Source organism: Octopus bimaculoides, chromosome 10 (genome assembly GCF_001194135.2).
Source record: "Octopus bimaculoides isolate UCB-OBI-ISO-001 chromosome 10, ASM119413v2, whole genome shotgun sequence".
NCBI classification, from domain to species: domain Eukaryota; kingdom Metazoa; phylum Mollusca; class Cephalopoda; order Octopoda; family Octopodidae; genus Octopus; species Octopus bimaculoides.
The window spans coordinates 68,215,268-68,222,574 of record NC_068990.1 but is presented as its reverse complement, the minus strand read 5'-3'; the positions used below and the strand labels follow the sequence as shown (position 1 = coordinate 68,222,574).

Here is a 7,307-nt window from a genome sequence, read left to right as displayed (position 1 = left end):
TCAGTAACAGCCATGACTAAAAAGGAAGAAAGGGTTGTTATTATCTCTTACAATATTGAGGAAAGCAAGCAGGCTTTTACTTCTGCCAAAGTGACAGGCAAAAAGGGGGGGGGGATTCTTTTTTGTGTTCTGTAGTTATAATAATTTCGTAGATAATGAAGGTCAAGAGAACAAAGGATTTTTCATGGATTAAACTAAATTTCATCTCATATGTTGAGGAAATGGATGTTTGACAGTTGACTCTCATAAATCTCCTGTCAAAAGAACATAGGAAAGAAGCTAGCCATATCATCCAAGCTGTGGTTGGTTCAGAATTTAGGTACTAACTGTTTCAATTTTTCATTTCACCTCACACATTTACCTTTTAAAACGTCAGCTCTATGTCCACCAATAAACAACTGCTACACATAAAGATGAGATTGTAGAGAAAGGAGTAAATGGATTTTGATATATTGGTATGATGTTTTGGCTGTCACCAACTCCCCATAGCTGCAGTGAAATGACTGAAACAAGTAAAGGATAAGAGATAATGACTCTGATGATGTCTTTAGATACATGCTGAAGTTTTTAACCTTTTTTTTTTTTTTACCTGGTTGTTGTTGATTTATGTCAGTAGTGAATGGAATGAGCATGTCTCTAATCAGTATTATTCCTGCAATGTGATCTCTTCTTTTATATAAAAAGAAAGGATGGTCATAGATGGATCACACTGTCCTATGTGTTCTTTATTTTGTTTATTGTTTAAAACTGTTACCAGGTTATGATTTTAGATAATATGACCCTGAACAAATTCCTCTCTGAGCAAAGATGTTCCATCAGAGTGTGATATGAAAGAGATTTGAGTGCTATTTCTTGGTCATAAACATTTAGATGTTAAAGCAAAAGTGCATAAGGTGAAATTGTAGGTGTAAAGTGGACCTGTTTAGATAAAATCTGAGCTGGTCCCTCTGAACCAACCTGAAAAGCTGATCCTTATCCATATAAGCCTTTCAAAATTTCCTTCAAAATAAATAATTACGATTTCGTTTACTTGTTTCAGCTATTAGACTTTGGCCATGCTGTAGCACCAGCTTAAAGTGTTAAACAAATCAACCCCAGTACTTATTTTCCTAAGTTTGATACTTATTCTATCAGTCTCTTTTGCCAAACTGCTAAATTACAGGGACATAAACAAAGCAACATCATTTGTAAGACAATAGTGGGTATGCAAACACAAACACACACAAACTCTCTCTCTCTATCTATTTATCTATCTGCATATTTGTATATGATATATATATGATGGGCTTCCACACAATTTCTAGTTACTAAATTCACTCACAAGGCATTGGTTAGCTTGGATCTATAGTAGAAAACAATTTCTCTAAGTGTCATGCACTGGGACTGAGCCGAAGACTATGTGATTGCAGCATGAATTTCTTAACCACACAGCCTTGCTTGTGCTTATATAATTTCCAACTCTGGAACTTCTATGTGGTCATTTAGTTTGCTAGAAATAGCAGGAAAATCTCCCTCAAATCACATCTTACCAATTTGAAAAGGAAAAGCATATCAGATAATTTGGTCCACAATACACTTTATACAATACACAGAAAAGATGAGACAGTCAGAAATGGAACATTTTTGTGCTGGCCTGACCTGGAGCTAGAAAGCAAAAATAAATACCTAAGATGAATGTTCAGTTATGTTATTGCACATAGTAATGGATGATATGCATTCTTCTTCATAGTATTGTTGTCTTACTTAGAGAAAAAAGAATTATTCTATTCTTCTTAGTCTTCTATTATGATTCCATTCACTCCAAGGATTCTTTGATAGAATGTTTCTCGGAAGCTATTATATGTCTGATATTTGTTAAAGAAATTGAGATGATGTTTCATATATGTGTGAATTGACTAGACTGATGCTTTATTTCCTAAAGTTTAAAAAAAGAAAAATTTAATCAAAAATGGAAAACTGTTCATCACCAAGATAAAGAAATTGGATTAAGATTATAAAATGGAAGCAACATTTATTTTATCTAAAAAATTTTTTTCCCCTATTCAGAAGAAGAAATGTGTTAAATGCTGTACATCTTTTTCTTCTGGTTAGGCTTTTAACAATTGGAAGTTCTATATTCTAAATGGAACTGTCTCAGATTCTTATGATAACAGTGTAAATTTCTCAAATATTTCTCAATATTCTGTCCTCTATGTTTTTAAACTAGTTGAAATAAATGGTATTTTTTAAAAAACTTATTCATTTTCTAACCTCACACCCATAAAAGACACACTAAGTGCATAAGATAAAAAAGATAGTAGTAATAACAAGAAAAACTACCCTAAAACCTGTGACTATTCCAGCAACATTGAATACATGATCATATAAGTTGATATCAGATTCCCTTCTTTGTTTTACTATTATTATTATTATTATCATTATTGTTAGTGAAATTCCTAACAGTACTACTTTTTCTATTTTCAGGTAAGTGAAATTTTACAAGATGACTTTTGGTATTGATTTAAACCTGGTGACAGAAATAAATTGGTGAGCAATATCTCTTTTGTGTGTATATGTATGAATATATGTATGCAAGTGTGTATATGTGTACACAGAAACACCCATGTCTATGTGTTTGTTTTTTTTACTTCTTGTATTAACATAACTGTGGTCATATTCTGTTTGCAAATGAAATCTTCTGGATTTCAATTACCAGACTGGATTGCTTCACTTAAGCAGTAAATACCCAAATGCTGCAATATGATTTCAACTTTCTGGGAAGGACTTACTATTGGAACTTTTTATCTCTTTCTGGGACCAATAAAAGAAGGATTCATTCAGTACAATATCCAAGGGTTCAAAAAATGAAGAAGGTGTCAATCATTACCTCCAGACCTCCCTAAAAAGAAAAGAGGTTATTGCTTCCTTGAATATTGTGTCCACCGCTTTCTCCTCCACTTCTTGGGGCCATAAAGTATTTTCTTCCTTTTGCTAAATTTCTCTTGCATTCTTTGTTTCTTTGTTTTGCTAAATGTTAATGATTTAATGCTGATGAACAGTATCATCAACAACATTTCTATAATTATTTGTTCTTATTAAATTTCTTTATTATTAACTCCAAAATCACAAACTATAGCAATGGATATGGTTTGGTGCCACACACTATTTTGTTTCCTGCCCCCTATATTTTTAGTTTGATTCTTTATTGATTGAGTTTAGTTTTAATTCCTCCAAAATCAACGAAATAAATACTTGGTATGGAGTAAGATTATTTTATTCTATTTCAAAATAAACTACGCCTAAAATTTTGTGGGTATCTGCAAACCTAGAGAATCTGTATTTATTGAAAATACATTAAAAAATTTAATGAAACAGACAAAAACGAATTTCTAATTCTATCAGATCAATATATGAAAATATAGTTAATGTTTAAAACATATTTGCATGCTTAAAAGATAATTAGTGTTGGTGTTAAAATTATGACTATTTGTGATTGACATTAAAATAACTGTATGGGGGATTAAATGTTCCCAGCTCAACTTGAGTCACATGACATATGGATGTAAAATTGAAGCAACTACCACTCATAAATAACCACTATTCCAGAAGTATTATTCTTTAAGACTGTATTAAATGTTAAATATACTTGCTCATATCCCTTTGGTTGTTATGCTGTATGTTGTTTTCAGAATAATCCTATTTAATTTAAATATTTAAATATCCTCTTCATGTTTGCAATTCATGAGATAACAGAAGAATAAATGAGATAACATAACAATAAATAAAAAATACAATAAAAACTCAACAAACATTAAATAGTTTAATAGAGAATCATTGTTTGTTTGTGTGTGTGTGTGTGTCATATATCCCAGTTGTGAGATTCCATTACGTTCTATTAATTAATTACTTTAATGTTATAGATTTTACCCAAACAGCTGACAAAACCACCAAGTGAACATTCTATAACATCATATAAAGAATATATAAGCTACAAGCATTACAATACCAACATAGTCATGTATTGATCTGTAGTGTGTCTATTCTTCATAATAACAGTAAAATCTCTCAAATTATACCTTACTGCATTATTAATAAAAACACATAAGTTAGTGCAATCTTTGGAGCATTATACTGAGAGAAAAAAAAAAGCCCTGATGATGGCTGGATTGTTTTTAGTCATAGATCTGCTTGACAGGGGCTGATGTAGGATTAAAAAATAACAGTAACTATTATCCCAAGGGCCAGAAAGATAAACACCAATCACACTTAATACAATTCACTGAAAAGTTCCTGGCTTTGGGTAAAAGAAAATATCGGAGTATCAGATGATGATGTTCCCCTTTCAGATTCACACACTTATTGCAGTGGTCCTTCAATTTTTCTAAGCCCTGTAAAAGAACTCTTCTGAGTTTGGGTCTCCAGCCTAGCCTTTCGTGATATACTTAAAGCTAGGAATTTTTCAGCACCCCTTTGTGTATTCTTGATGCAAACAATTTGCAGTAGTGTAGCTAGCATACAAGCAGATGAACCATACTTAATCATGTAATTCTTACAAGCCATGACTTCACTCTACATATATAATCTCAGTTACACACAAGGCCATCTATCTTTTTAATGCTATACAAATACCAATATATCTAAGATTTATGGGCCCTGGGGATATTTTTAAAAATGATTATGACCAAGAGATGGTGGTTAGGAAGCTGAGACCCTCACAACAATGAAGTGGAAGTTGAGAGATAAAAATAAGGCATTGAGTTACGATGGCCCTGTTGAAAATGTTTTTGCCATACAGTAAATCTAGGACAAGTTGGTTTAATGGAGTCCATCTTCTTTTTGCTAAACTTACAGATGGAGTGGAACTCAGCAATATGAGCTAAAGAATCACTAACGATTCTACAATTACCTCTGCAATAAATGTGTGAATCTGAAAGGGGAATATATTGAATAAAATTATAATTAACTGATACTCCTGTGTTTTCTTTTATCCAAAGCCAGGAACTTTTCAGTAAATTGTATTAAGTGTGATTGGTGTTTATCTTTCTGGTGATATTGTGGTTACAAATTCATTCTAGTTCCAGCTTTTGATGTCTAATTGTAGATAGATTGTAACAGAGAGTTAGGAGCTTTAGCTGAAGATGCACTGCAGTAAAGCAATAACAGAATGTGGACTGTTGGCTCCTCAGATAATTTAGTACCCTGGGAACAGCTACAGCAACTGATAAACTGGAAAGTAGAAAGATAAACACTATATATACATACTTGTCAGAATTCATGTTTTCCTTACACAAGCAATGTACCCTGATAAGCATATGTGAATGTATAACTACAAATATATGTTTCTGTGAAGGAGAAAAAAGAGAAACTGATTGATAAAGAGACAGATAGGCATACATATTCCGATCATAAATTTATAAAACATAGATAAAAGGAATTAGCTCTAAGGTAGCAAGTTTGTAACATAGTGTAATTAAATCAGCAACCAAATTCTGTGAGATTTGTTGACCCAAACTACACACACATCTTATTGAGTTCATCGCACTATATTATTTGGTCAACATGGAGCCCTCAAATAGTTCAGTACTCTGGGATGTGTATATGAATGTATAAGTACAAATGCATGTTTCTATGCAGCAGAGAAAGAGAAAGAGAGAGACATTCATTACTGCTTTATAAAGAAATATAATTTTCAAGTAGCAAGTTCATAACAGTGTAATTAAATCAACAATGAAATCCTGTGAGATTTATCCCTTTACTGTAATTAAAGTTTGATCTATCTCTTGAGCCTATATATATATATGTGTGTTGGCATATCTACTTCTATTGGTAATGCACTCATCTGTTCATAGCATTAGGTCAATATTTCATTTCAGTTTTTTTATTGGCATCAAAATTCTCATATTTTTTCTGTTTTTGGTAAATATATTGCTCTCTGATGTGGCATATTGATATATTGAATATGAAAAAACAAACTTTTGTGTGGATGTATGAGTTAATTTTTGTTGACAATGTTCTGTGAAATATGAATTATAACATCAAAAATAGCAAAAAATTCCTGTGAGAATGTAACTTCCTGACAATTCAACATATCTGATGACATTTTATTTTCAGATTTTTATCTTTGTCTACAATATAGCTATCAACACTAAGATATGGTGTTTCTCATGTTATAATCCAAATATATTGTATTTCTGACAATGTCATAAGAAAAAATTTACACCAAGATAATTTCCTTACTCAATTATTAGTTTCTGACGAAAACATGTACTATAGGAACTACAAAACCTTCATGAAATGAGCTGACTAGTCATTACATTACAGAAATGCATAGTAGTGAACATTGGACTTTTGAAAATACTTTTAAAAAATGCCACCCTTCTCATCGGTCATATATTTGATTTGTGACAATATTCTCAGAAAAATAAATAAATGACAGAAATATATATTGATAAAATGAATTTATTTAAATTTCCTTTTACTTAAAATAAAGGATACTTAATAATTCTTTGGTGAAGAATCATATTGTTAGGAAAAAAAAAATCTGATCAGCCCAAATTCTTAGAATTTAGTTTTCAATAATGTAAAATATTCAGTGAGTTTCTTAGTAAAAAATGATATGAGATTATAATGGGAATAAAAAAAAATTTTTTAAAGGATGAAAAACACTTTTATTTAAAATAATTTAGCCTTCAGTAACTGAAATATCAGACTATTTCTGATCAAGGGACATGATCAAGAAAAAGATGAATAAGTAAATAGATAAATATATCTATATGTGAATTATATATATATATATATATACACACATACGAATTATATAATTCTTTTAAAGTCAGCCATCATTTTTGCTCATATTTTATTTCTTTTTACTTAAACTTCCGTTACATAGACAAAGTTTGAAGAGCATACATTTAAAATACATCCAACAGTATCACAACCATCAACTGTAATAGCAATAATAATAATAATAAGGGTTGCAATAAAAAACAACTGTTAACGTTTGACTGTTATCAATCGAAATACTTTTATTTCAGGTTTTTCTAAAAAAAAAGCTTCTTACAGTCTGAAACCATTAATATTATTTCATAAAATATTAGTCTAGCTCTGTTGCAAAGGAAGGAACTATTTACTATTTATGTCCGAGGATAAGTTTTGTATGTGCAGGTGTGTGTTGTTTCATACACACTCACACTCAAATATTATATATATATAATATATTATACATATATAATACATTATATATATATGTAATACATTTTATATATATTTAAAATACATTATATATCTGTAATATGCATATATGTATATATATATATATATATATATAT

General features: G+C 30.5%; 1 protein-coding gene across 1 annotated transcript in view; it reads left to right on the top strand.

Moving 5' to 3' along the window:
- Positions 1-2,479: 2,479 nt before the first annotated feature.
- Positions 2,480-7,307, top strand: part of LOC106883993 (protein lev-9-like) — a 1,203,458-nt gene continuing 1,198,630 nt past the window's right edge. The window contains exon 1 of the mRNA XM_052971268.1: positions 2,480-2,526. The gene's annotated coding sequence lies outside the window, so the exon portion shown is untranslated. The remainder of the gene's footprint in view (positions 2,527-7,307) is intronic.